The following is a 13,362-nucleotide window of genomic DNA, read 5'->3' on the forward strand; positions in this document are numbered from 1 at the left end:
TTAGTAAATGATTCTGGGCACTTCAGTCCCGATCAACCCCAAACTACAAGTGGGTATTGTCCCTTATTTGAAACAAACTACCTTGTATCTCAGCATCTTTATCAGCAAAAATAGTGTCTTTTCTGATAATTTTGACTTGTCAACTATTTGTGATACGCAAGCTCTTTGGAGGCGGGGCTATCTTTCTTTGTTCTGTGTTTGTACAGCACCTAGCACAGTCGGTCTTAGTTCAGGCCTGCAGTTCCTGGGCACTATAGCAATACAAATAATAATAAAAATAACAATAAAAGCAAAACTTTATAACACATCCCGATTTCCATATTAGCCTCTGAAAGCACAAAGAGATCTAACCTTTATTTCTCTACCTCTTCTTGGTCACCTATCAGAACTCTGTATTTTATCTTTACATAGTTATTTGATTCAGTTGCCCAGTTATAGCAAACATCCATCAAACACTCTCCAAAATAAATAGGGTTGGCTGAATTGGACTTTTTTTTTTTTTATAGTTACAACAGATATTTTTTATTTTTAAGTATCTTTTCCTATGTTATTCTGGGGTGTGTGTCACACAATAATTACTTAATGACAGTAGATGCTGAGATTTGAAGAGTTATAGCTTTAAAACGGTTAAAACACAAATTGTCAACATCACATGTCAAAATGTGCAAAGTAAGTATCCTTAAATCAAACAAAGAAGTTCTCAATCAGCATTTTTCTTACTGTGTCTGTCTGTACATTTTAATTATCAGCAATGGAAATATCTTTTCAGTGTTCTGTGTGTGTACCGTGAAATTGGCAGCTAGTTGCAGGAAGAGTGGGGAGGCAAGTGTGATTTAAGTGCACATGGAACCGAAAACTTAGGGCTAGTCCTGCACCTGAAATTAAAAAAAGGTGAGCATTGTTCTTCCTATTATGAGACTGCTGGGAATGTGTGTGTTTTAAAGAGCTGAGGATTGTGGTTGTAGCACAAAATATGGCAAGAAAGTCTCACCATGTTAGGAAAGGGAAAGAAACTCCATTTTGTTGGGGGAAATAACTTTCACTGAAACAAGTTTCCAAAAACATGGTTCATGATAAACTGTATTTGAGGTAGCAATTTCAAATGTGAAAAAGCCACTGTGTAAATAGCAGAGTGGAGTGCCATGATAAAATAGTACTTGGTTTTTAAGTAAAAAATGGTGTTTTTCCTAATTGCCAGCCCTGCAAACTCAGGATCCAGCCCGAATCTTATATCCACATTTTCTTCCACGTCATTGGTAATAAAGGATCCCCAGGCCAAATCGTGCCTGGGGTTACCCCATTGTCTTCCTTGCATTTGCAAAGGTGGAAGTGATTGGGCCCTGTAATTAGTCAGCAATTCTGCTGATGCACAAGGAGGAACGGAATACAATTCCTTTTCCCCGAGTTGTGCTGGCTGGGCAGGGCTAAGAGTCCTAAACGCAAACTAACCAGAGTGACCGAAGTAAAGAGATCCAGACTGAAGTCTGCTCTTAAACATGGTCTGCACACAGACTTTGTGTACCCTGAGGAGTGCAATTTTTTTCCTGAAACATAGTTATACCAGTCTAAGCCCTACTGGGGATGCAGTTATACTGGTATAAAAATAGTTTATTCCCTTGCCCATAGGGCAATTGCTATATTGGTATAAGCACCTTTAGGCCAGTGTAAGTTCATGCACACTCAGAGGGGGTTATAACAATTTCCCTGTACCGGTTTAGTTGAAGCGGTCCTACTTCTGCATGTAGACAAGGCCTCAGTTACACCAGCATGAATGCAGAGTAACGCCAGTGGCCCCTTTGAGTGAATTCCTGGAAGGGGAGGGGGCTGTTAAATCGGCAGAGGCTGTATCCACCTAGTCACTTCTGAGAGCAGAAGGACAGCTGCAGTGCACCTGTGGGAAAGGCAGCTCAGGCAAGCTGAGGGGCGCTCACAGCAGAGCCCGGGCCCCTGACACTTCCTCAGAGCCATGTGGCGTGGGGCGCAGAAGGTCCAGCTTCGGGACCACGTCCCCGTGACTTGTGAATTCCTTGTGTGTGGGGGGGGGAGCTGTGGGAAGCGGGGGGCAGCTGGAGGCTGAGTGAGAAGCCACCCAAAGAGACCATCTCACAGTTGCAGAGCGGAGGGGGCGGAGAAGCCAGCCAGCTGGGCTGCAGGGTCAGGCAGGGATGCTGCACCGTGGGAGTGTCACCCTCTTACCTGCAAGAACAGAAGCACGCTGTGGCGGGCAGGGAGGGCTGCGGAGACCGCGCCCCCGCGGCAGGGCAGTTACTCGGGGTCTTTGGGGGAGGGGGCAATTTCCCAATTCCTTCCACCCCTCCCCCCATTAGCCCCTTGCAATTAGCACCAGCCACTGCCATCCTTGGAGCTGGGGGATCCTGCAGCTCCCCCTGCACAGGTGGGGGGGAGGGGCCCCGGAGCAAACCCGGCTGCCCCCTCCCCGGGCTCCAGCTACTTTGCGCTTGCAGCCCCCAGCGCGTGCGCCTTGTCGCTCCCTTCCCCCCCCCCCCGCCCCAGGAGCGGGCTGGCGCGCGCCATCCGGGAGCCGCGCGCGCCTGCAGTGCTGCTCTCCATGCCCGGGAGTAGCGCTCCGGCGGCAGCAGCAGCAGCAGATAGCCTCAGCATCAGCACCACGGGGAGCAGCGAGCGCGCGCCGTCTCCGTCGCCTGGGCTCCTCTGCAGGGGGGGGGGAGGGGGCGGGGGAGGTTCCATGCCTTTCTTCCCAGGCAGCCCCTTGCGCGCTCCCCGCTGAACTTCGCAGGGGGTGCAGGGGCGCACCATGCTCCTTAGCCACCGTGGCCTTGGTGTGATTGGCGGGCCCCTCTGCTGCTAGCGGGGCTTGGGCGGAGAGCGAGCCAGACCCCCTTCTCCTCCCCCCCATTAAAACCGTCGCCTTCGGGACGGGTCCTGTGCCGCTAGGCTGCTCTGTTGTGTAGTTACTTGGCTGTTGCACTGATGCTCTCCGAGCTGGAGACTTCGAGACAGGAGGTCCTGACCTGACAGAGATCGAGGCACGATTCCAATGTTTGAAGGTAAGCGTTTGGAAGGGGCTGGGGGTGAGGTTGCAAATGCACCCCCCAAATCATCTGCTCAGTTCGGGTTCCTTTCCCTCCCCGCGCCTGTCCATACACCATCCTTCTCTGTGCAGACTCTGGGGTGGTTTGCAATTGCTTTTCTTTTCATGCTACTTGTCATTCTCCCCCCCCCCCCCTTCGTCCATCCAAAACTGTTTTTGCTCCCTCCTCTTTTAAACAGCTGTAAGGCCAGTAGAGAGTGTGATGCTGCTACAGTGGACTCCTTTAGATTCGCCAGCTGATCCACAAGTCGTGATGGAGCACTTGCAAGGAGGGTAGTGGGGAGATGCTAGCCCTTGTTGCAATACAGCTGTGATTAGCAAGGAGTTTTGCAAGGGGAGGAGAGTCCCCAGATCTTGAATGGATTGAATAGGGACAAGGAAAGAGGATTATACACTATCTGCCATCCTGCTGGGTTAGCCTGTGTCAAAGGGTCTAGCAAATCCTTCCCCACCCCCAAGATCTGAATGAAAACAAAAAAAATCAGGGAACTCAAAGTGGTTTTTGTTGTGCTGACACTGACCAGCATCTGTATTTTCAGGCATAAAATGCCAGGTCATTCAATCGACTCTCAGGGTGATAGGAGGGAAACCCACTACATAAGTGCACAGGTCCCATTATTATCTGCTCCAGGGATAGGTCGCCCTCTCTCTCACTCTAGTGACAGCTGCAGGAGACAGAGTGGATGTGAAGTTGAATTTTTCTCCCTCTCTGGACAGTGAGCTGTCAGCACATCCCAACAAGAAACCACCCACTCAGGCAAATCATTTGTCCCCAGATAGAGCTCCATCTCTGGATGCCTGGGGAAACTCTCAGTTGCATTCACGTGGGTTTCTGTAGATTGCTCCAATCCCAAGGTATTAAGATAAACAAACTTCAGTGTTCCCAAGTGGAGAAACAGGTCAGAGAACTGCATTCAAGGGACATAAATCTAATATGACAGAGAGAAATATAGAGGTGGATGCAAGAAAGGTGATATATCAAATATCCATCTTTTCTAAGCACATTTGACTCACAATAACAAGACAGACCAGGCGGGTGAGATAATACCTTTTATTGGACCAGCTTCTGCTGGTGAGTGAGACAAGCATTCAAACTACACAGAGCTCATCTTCAGGTCTGGGGAATGTACTCAAAGTGTCACAGCTAAATACAGGTGAAACAGATAGTTTAGTATAAGTAATTAGCACATATTCTAAAGGACCATTCAAAGTGAAGTGGCCCATAAGCACCCCTGTAGTCATAGGACAAAAAGGGTGGGGGTTAGAGGGTTACAGCTTGTTGTGATAAGCCATAAATCCAGGGTCTTTATTAAGACCATGATTTTTCAGTATCTAGCAAAGTTACGAATTTAAGGTGTCAGACTCATCTTTTAAAAGGGTTGTGCATGTTTCCTTTTAGAATGAGAAGTGATAGGCTGGATATAGAGCGATCGGTTTCACCAAGCAATCACTCTATATCTGAGCTGATTTTTGAGGCATGGGGAGGGGAACGGGGGGGAAGGGAAGCAGCAACAACGCACTTGTCTCTTTGTGTTTTCTGAGCAATGAATTCAGAGTCTAAATAAAATTATTTCCTGAGTGTGTTGCCAAAAAGTTAATAGCGGCGCTGATTATTAACTGTGCTTCATTTTGGTTTATGTTGACATTTAAATTAAGCATTTTGGATCATCCCTGGCATTGGGTCCAATCCTGTTCCCTTTCCAAGTCAATTGCAACCTCCCACCCAAAACTTCAGTGGATCAAAGACCAGAATCTAGCCGAAGGTCTCTGCCCTAAGGTGTTTACAGATAGTGCCTAAGTGACACTGATTTTCAATGTGATTTAGGCGCCTAAATAACTTGGTGCCAGATTTTCAAAGATGTCTGTGTGCCTAAAGATGCAGACAGGCTCCTAGTGGGATACACAAAAGCATCTATACCTAACCTTTTTAGGTGCTTCGTAAATTCCACTGGGCACCTAAATACCTTTGTATATCTGGCCCTTTGGCACTTTTGAAAATGTTACCCTAAATACCCAGGGTTCCGTCCTGAGCCCATGAGGCAGTTTTGCAGCCGACTTCGGTTTGATGGAAATCACATCTACGTAACCGAGCACAGAATCAAACTATGGTGTCTGACCGAGCAATAGTGTTCTATAGATAATAAACAGTGACTGGCTGCATTGTGCCATGCCCTTATAACAGTGATATACTGTGTGGTCACAGATAATGATAAGGTCCATAATGGAATGTAGCTGACTAATGCCCTAGGAGATATGGCTGTTAAAGATGCGACTTTTTAAATCTCTAGGAAAGGATGCGGGGTTATGAAATGACTATGCAAGTGGCATGTAGTTTCCTCAAATTTTGTTCTGTGTCCTTATTTATTGTTTTTTCCCCTAGGGGATAAGTGTGGTATGTCTTTTCTGAGAGGAAAAGAATAGTATTAAAACAATACACCTCAGCAGAGAGACCCAGGACTCAATGGTTCATGTAGACCAAACTCTCATCCACACCATATGGGTGGTCTCTATAGATCACGATTGAGGTAAATTTGGCAGGGCAGGGCAGGAAAACCTGTCTGGCAGAGCCCGTGCTGGACAAGTTCTGGAGATAAGGAACTTTTCAGCAGGCCACAGTCACCTCTAAAGCACTGGAATCACTGAAATATCATACAAGTGATCAGGTTGCCTGAGAAGACTGAGAGACATCATGACCTCCTCCAAATTCTTGCTCTCCCCTTGTTCCCTGAAGGGTTTGCTGATAAAATGGCAAGCTAATACTCATTCCAGGCCCACTACCTTCCCCTCCTGGCCATTAGGAAGGTTAAACATTTCTAGCAGACCGTGCAGTTATCAAGGTGATGACCAGAAGCTGGGTGACATGCAATACTGAAGAGAGAGTGCAGTGGAGTGCGAGAGGTGTCTCTGGTGAGAATATAAGGCAGGTTTCAGAAGAAGACCACATCCGATTAGGGCCACATGCTGGAGAAGGCACCATCTAGAGATCACATAGGCTAATCCACACAGCCCTGCAAAATCCACCAAACTGAAAGTGATGCCTGATAGCCCTTTGCCTATTACTGAGCTGTTGCTTGTTTGGCATGGTCAGAAAGACCATGTGCAGCCTGGCTAATTGGGATTTTTTCTAGTGAAAGGGCCCAGTGTTCTCACCTCTCTTGCTGGTACCTTGATTGTTCCTCATTAGGACTTTACTGTGGTCTTTTTGGAGCTGGGGCTCCTTGTTATGAGTATTTTCTTAGCTACTTAGAGCCTCAGGACTGAGAAGGCAGGTTCTGGGAAGAAGTAGACAAAACCAGTTCACGTAAATGTTGCTCGATTTCTGCTATGTTCATGGCACACACACACAGAAGTTAAATTAAAAAGGAATACTCTTGCTAGAAGGCTGCAACCTAACACTACATTATTTCTTAAAATTCAGAACAATAACCACACACGAACCTAAAAACAGAGAGAGACAAAGCAGACTGCTCCCTAGTGCAAAAAGGCACAACTCAACTCCACCTTACCCTAGACTGGCTGTCTCCAGAGTCCAGACTGATTCTGATCGCAGGCTTCTGTACAGAGCCCCTTCGCCTGCGAGCAGGACAAGTAAGCCCCTTTACAAATTAAAGTGACAGCCAGCAATTACAAAACAGTTTTCAGTACTCCACAGTTTTTAGGCTTTGTGGTTTATAGTAGGCTTTGTCTTTGGGCTGGGATTTTTGTGCTTAGGAGTAAAAGCCCATTGGATTTTGCTGCCCACCTCCTCCATTTTTGTGCATGCTCATTTTCTTACTTGAATTGGTGTAAAGCTCTGTGTTATTGGCAGCCCTTCCCTAGGCACTCCAGAGGGACTTTTGTCTGGTTAGGGTTATGATATCTCCTACTTCTTCTTCCTCCGTGTCCTCCGTCCTCCTCCTGCGCCTGTTATGTGGGTTCTCTTGCTTGTAGTTCCTCTCAAAGGGGCATCGAGTCATCCTCACTATAAAGAACGAATAATATGAAGGAAGAGGAAGGATGACTCAAGCTGAGGGGGAAGGTGTTTGTTTACTCTCTTGGATCAGATGCCGTTATCTTTTGCTTTTCAGAGTTTTTATTTTGAATGGTTTGCTGGGGTTTTTTCTCTCTCGTGTTCTGTGTATATGAATGGGCGATTCTCCTTCTCCCCCCAACTCCCCCCCCAACTTCCCCCCTCTCTCTCACACACTCTCTCACACACACACACACACACACACACACACTAAGCAAACCGCACAAATTGTGATGGGTCAGAACTCAAGCCTTTCCTTGTGTTTGGTTTCATTCAGAAATGAAACAACACAGAATTAGCCTCGTCTTTTCCCCAGGCCTGCCTCCTCCCATGGTTCCTCCCTGAGGGCTGCTCAGCTTGTGGGCCCCTCTGCAGTGCCACCAGTGCTGTCCCTATATCCATTCAGCTGGGTACAGAGTATCCTGCAACTGTGTGTCAGCAGAATCTGCTGAACACTTTCCAGCAGGGTCAGCGCCTCCCTTTGCTTGGTGACATGCTGGTTGCATCCAACGTGGAGAGTGGCTCCCTTGTGTACGTTCCTACCATCCAAGTGGACATATGCAGACGGCTTCTAAGCAGGAATGATCTGATGCTGCATTTGGTCAGCTCAGGATTGCATAAGCAGCTCTTCTTCCTTGTTACGAGCCCTGACTTTGTTCTCTGCTCTACAGCTTTTATCACGCTCCCTCTAGGACAATATCTGACATGATCCGACTTGCCCCGGGTGTTTCCAGACATAGTTGGGCCTGCAGAGTGCATAGATGACGTCTGGGTGCATTACTGTTACATTCAGAAATGTTCAGTAAACAACACAGGGATCTATTGTTTAAAGGCTATTTACACAGCCTCCTGTCAAGTGATCTGGCCACGCAGAATTGCCTTTTCAAAGCACACTTTAGAAAAGAGTCATTAGAAACCCAAGGGCAAGCTGCAACCAGCACTGTCTGGACCCAGGGCCTGATCCAAGTAGCATGGAAGTCAAGGGGAGTTTTTCCGTTTACTTCAGTAATGGGTGGATCAGCCCAAGGGCAGGTTCACATAATTTTGAAAGGGCGCGTGATGCTCTTGGACATATCTGGAGACAAAGTGGAGTCTATCCAGGATTCAGGAGTGAAAAGACTCCTCAGCTATTGCAGGCAGCACAGTAATGCTAGGATCAGTGCGATAGGGCAAGAAATGCCGTCAGGCTAGCGCTTTGCACTTAGATGTGATAGCAGCTTTCACCTAAGGCGCTCAGAGCACTTTGGAAACGTTAACTAAGCCTCACAAAATCCTAGAAGGAAGTCAATATTATACTTGATCCTGCCTCAGTGTGGGGGACTGCCTAAGTGACCTCTTGAGGTCCCTTCCAGCCCTACCATTCTACGATTATTAACCTTATTTTACAGATGGGGAAACTGAGGGTCACTGCGGTTAAGAGACTCGCCTAGATTGTTGCACAGTGAACAGGAACCAGGAGTCCTGACGGCCAGTCCACTCTCTAACCACCAACGCCCACGCTTTCAGCTGGAGTAATGACTGAAGGCAGACCTATGACAAGACATTCTTCTCTTGATTTGGAGAGACCGTAGAGTCCATATTTATCCCTCTAAGACTGGCAGCATGTGCAGAGAGCCCTTTATCAGATTCTGTACCCAGGAAATGAGGTTTGAGGAGGCAAAACACTCTCTTTGGGGGTTGGATTAATTTACCACTTCGTACGGCTCCCCAGAGAGGAAGTGTTAGATTCTCCCGTCAAACCAGATTAGTCAGGCGATGCCACAGTGAGTATCTATAACACGGAGAAATCTCCAGACTTGGATCATAGACTCAGACAGCTCAAGACCAGAAGGGATGAACAGATCATTTAGAGGGGGTTCGTTTTGGAGATATACCTCCAGTTTTTGCTCTACAGCCTCCATTGGTTGTTGGTTTATTTAATTTTTCACCACTCCCAGTTCAATGAATGAGGCTTTAATGACTTTCATTAACCAAAAAAAAAAAAAAAAAAGTGGAGGTGGAAGGAATATTTTAAAAAACAAGGATCTTTCCTTGATCCAAATGCAAAACTGTTTACCAAATTCTGAAGAAGGATAGGGGTCTGATTCTGGCATCACGTAAACCAGCTTCTCACCAATATGGACCTCCGTGGAATTACTCCTGGTTTACATTGGTGTGAGGGTGAGCCAAATCAGGTCCCATTGTCCATTTCATGCCGTTGAGAATAGCATGAAAGAGTCCCACATTTGCCTGACTATCATGGGTGGCACATATAGGAGGCTAAGCCTCCACAAATTAAAAAAGACTGGCCACGCAGGGGCAAATGTCAGATGCGGGTCACCTCCCTTTGGAGGTGCGCCACTGGCCCAGCCTTTGTGCCCTGAGAGTGTGGGGGACCACCGGCGCCCAGACCGTGGCCCCGCTCCCCACTGGCCCACGCCTGAGGCCCCATCCGAACTCCACCCCTTCCCCTGTGGCCCCGCCCCTCTCCATCCCAAGGCCACACCCCCACTCTGCCTCTTCCCCCAAGGCCCCACCCACCACTCGCTTCTCTCCGCCGCTCCCCTCCTGTCGCTCGCCCTTAAGGCAGGAAAAAAGGGGGCCGAGTGGATCCCCCAATTCTACGGATGTTCCGGCACTCCTGGGTGTAACCTCCCCAAACAAAAGACTCACATGCAACCTATGCATTCTACTGTGGCAATTTTTTTCAGTTATGTCTAAGGACCAATGTGAACTTGTCAGTTGGGGGTGTCTCCCACTCTGCTAGGCTGGCAGTGTTATTGGTGTCTGAACAGGCTTCCTAGCTCCCCTGAGTATTCTGCCAGGCGCCAATAAATGCTCCATTTTAAGATTTTGCTGTTGAGATGCATAAGTCCTTCCGCTGACGGGTGCCCGTATCAGATTTCTAGAGCCAGGCCCACACACAGCAGGTGTAAAGCAGTATGCCTTCGATAGTCTTCAGTGGAGCAATGCTGATTCATTCCAGCTGTGGAGCTGTCTTTCTGAAAATGCTGATTCTTACCCTACACAGACTGCAGGTTTATCTCTGGGTACTCAGGATGGTCTTTTCTGGCTGCCTGGATTTGGTCTGGGAACATGGTACCTCTCTCTGACTTGGTTCATTAACTGTTGTCTCATCTAGAGCAGTTTCCTCTTCTCTTTCCTTCCTAAGATCTCAATTTGTGGAGAATTTAGGCAGAGAGACAACCCTTAGCGTCTCTCTTCACCCCAAAAGATAGGCCTCATTCTAAAAGCAAGTGGGAGTTTGCTGTGTGGTCTCAGATTTCCACAAAGCTCAAGTTTCTTCTAAATCCATGTTAATTGGCTCATCTTTGAAGTGGATGACTACAGATTATCTCTTTGATGGATAGGAATCAAGGCTCTCTGAATTGCTAGATTCTAAGTAGGGATTCAAGATTGTCCCTGAGTTACAGATTCATCAAAAAAGTACAGTACAGTAGCTCATTATCTGAAGAACACTGAAAGTGCTGGGCATGTCATGGAAAAAAAACAAAAGCTGTGATTACTTTTCCCAGTGAACTGGGGAGAAAGAGCTCTTGTATCATTTAGTAAATTAATATATAGAATGATCAGCAGTGGCTTGGCCAGAGATGACTGCCTGGAGACAATTGTCATTCTGTTTAGATTTTATTTTAATGACCAAGAAACTGACTTTAATGTTGCCTGTTCCATTTATATTGGCCGGGGCCAGAATCTGATTCCTTTACTCATCTCGAGTCTGGGGCTGCTTGAGAAGTAAGATACTACTCAAAGGGAATAAGAGTAGCAGAATCTGCCTCAGAATTAGTGAAAGGGAGCTCAGTTGCTGAAGGAATGGTAAATATGCAAATCGCTGGATAACGTATGTGCCCTGAAATTCTAAGAAGAATGCAGAAGCACAGAAGCAAATCCAGAAACATTTACCTCTCTTTGACTCTGATAAGGCTGAAGCAGATCAGAATTTCCTGAGATATAAAGACTTGAAAATTGGTACCAGTCACAGTAGAAATGAGCACTAGACACAATCATAAAAGATGGTACATTAGCTTAATTGAAGTTGCTATTAATTGTGATTACAATGGGGCAAGTTTATAGTTACTCAATTTGTAGTGAAGTGCCATTCAAGTCCCCAAGTACCACTCAAGTTCCCAAACACATGCACTGAAGTGTGCAAATTGCAGAGCAGTTATACTGAACCAACTGTCCAGGAGTGAAGATCTTCTGTTAGCAAAATGACATCACCGCCCCTCTCTTTAACCCCCGTTTTCTCCCTTTGCTTTTTTTAAGCATTCCCAGTGTATAATATAATAGCACATGAAATGGCAGAATCGCCACCGAGTACTCAAGGGCTGAGGCTGGCACAGCGGGAGAGGATTAGACCCTATGGCTATTGAAACAAGCAGTACGGAGACAGCTCCGACCCTCGCCCTTAGTACATCATGAGCTGTAACAACACTGTTAAAAACACCGCGTCCCCCTAGTGGTGGTTTGTGTCCTGCTTTAATGGTCACATTATTGCAATGTGGAAAGGATGATATTTGTACAGGTTTATTTTGCTTTTTAGAAACTGAATGTTCCCACTGAGTGACAGCCCTTGGGACAGGTGCTGTCAGTAATGTCTCCTGAGATAGAAAATACTGCTGCAGGTTGACTCACTAACTTACAGCAATAGAAATCATCTACAATACAATAGACCTCATATTATTACTGGGTGGGTTTGTTAGTGAATAACAAACGGGTGTGTTAAATAAAGCGATATTATGTCCTGTGTGTAAATGAAGTCTAGTCCTACTCTGGGGAAAATATAACTCCAAGGCTGCCAAAGACTCAGCTGTGCTATTTAGGCTTTAGAAGATGCCTGCTGGTACCTTGGCTGCTGCTTTAATGATGGTCTAATGGTAGAGCACAACCCTGCCATGTGATTGATCCCGGATCTGTTCCAGTTTCTTTCTGCAAGCCAGCATGGGTGGGCGTTGCAGGGAGGCAGTATACAAAGCCCCTGAGTGGAAGGGCATATCTTGTTTTGTTCAAACTTGCCCTCTCTGGCTAATTAAGGACTCGAAGTAAAAGGCTGCAAAGGGAGTACTTTCTAATCTTCCTTAGCTGGAAAGATTATTGGTGTGATGTGGGGAATAAATGGGATCCTCAGGAATGCTGTGGGCATGAGCATGGGTATTAAGTGTTGATTTAGGTTTTCTGTTGGGCTTATTATCATTATTATTATTAGACCAAACAGAGATCAGGGAAATGTTCCAAACTTTTGTCTTTCCCTGTGGGTTTTCTCTGAGATTGCTCTCTATGTTCAAACAAGAAAGGGGGGGGGGGACTCTGTCAGGGGGAGACAGCTTCCCTTGAGGGTACACATAAATCTGCAGGCTTTCTGCACGTCTTTGTCTTACAGAAGGACAGTATACAGCAGTTAAATTGTTTCTCATTCAGCTGTCTGGCCAATTAAAACGGTTTTCTAAAAGCCTGTCTGACTGCTCTGTGTCAGAAACCCAGTGTGTGATCCTGCAGTCCTTGATGTCATTTTCAATCCCCCTCCTCAAAGCCCCCTCATCTTTGGTGGGAACAGGAAGAGGTGCACAGTTCAGTGAGGCATGCTTGAAAAATGAAGCGATGGGCTCATTCCTGCGTGTTGCTGAGTGCTGTCACCTCTCAAGGACGTGAGGAGACATGGAGGGTGCTCGGCACCTGACGAGGGTAGTCAGCGCCTCACCTAGCATTCAGCACCTTGCGGGACCAAAACCTGAGCATGTTGCTCTGGACTGGAGGGCAGGAAATGCCAAACATACTGAGTCTTAAGTGAACCTTCTGGCCAGCGTTGGGAATAGCATCCATGCCCTCACCCAATGCCAGGAGATGGCAAAAAGGAATTTATGCCAACTTGTTAAAAACAAACAATCCTGGCCTGATCTTCCTCTTGCCTGCCTAATTTTGCGTCCATTGACCAGCACTGACTTCAACAGAGTTACCCCTGATTTATACAAGGATAAAGAAGAGCAGAATCGGCTCCTCTGCATGAGGCATTTTCTACTTTGAGGATATTTGCTGAGACCTCCCAAGACTGTAATGGGAGTCTGAGCAAAACGCAGGTCGACGTCCTGAAACTGTTATCTGGCAGGATCATGAATAAGCCATAAAAATAATGACAATAACATTGACTACAATAGCCTATAACTGCCTGGGTGTAGAAATATGCAAGGGATACGGTCAGAACCAACCGTTCGGTTTTGCTGAAAAAGAGAAGGGTTAGAAAAGCTAAGATGGTTAAGAGAAATATTTTCAGAACACTTACTGA

The 13,362-nt window shown here is 46.6% G+C and overlaps 1 protein-coding gene across 1 annotated transcript in view; it reads left to right on the forward strand.

Annotated features, from left to right (window-relative positions):
* Window positions 1–2,724: 2,724 nt before the first annotated feature.
* FAM163B (family with sequence similarity 163 member B) overlaps window positions 2,725–13,362 on the forward strand; it is a 45,578-nt gene continuing 34,940 nt past the window's right edge. Inside the window, exon 1 of the mRNA XM_067541861.1 lies at window positions 2,725–3,029. The gene's annotated coding sequence lies outside the window, so the exon portion shown is untranslated. The remainder of the gene's footprint in view (window positions 3,030–13,362) is intronic.

Source organism: Emydura macquarii, unplaced genomic scaffold (genome assembly GCF_026122565.2).
Source record: "Emydura macquarii macquarii isolate MOO-44397 ecotype Brisbane River unplaced genomic scaffold, CSIRO-AGI_Emac_v2 contig_691, whole genome shotgun sequence".
NCBI lineage: Eukaryota > Metazoa > Chordata > Testudines > Chelidae > Emydura > Emydura macquarii.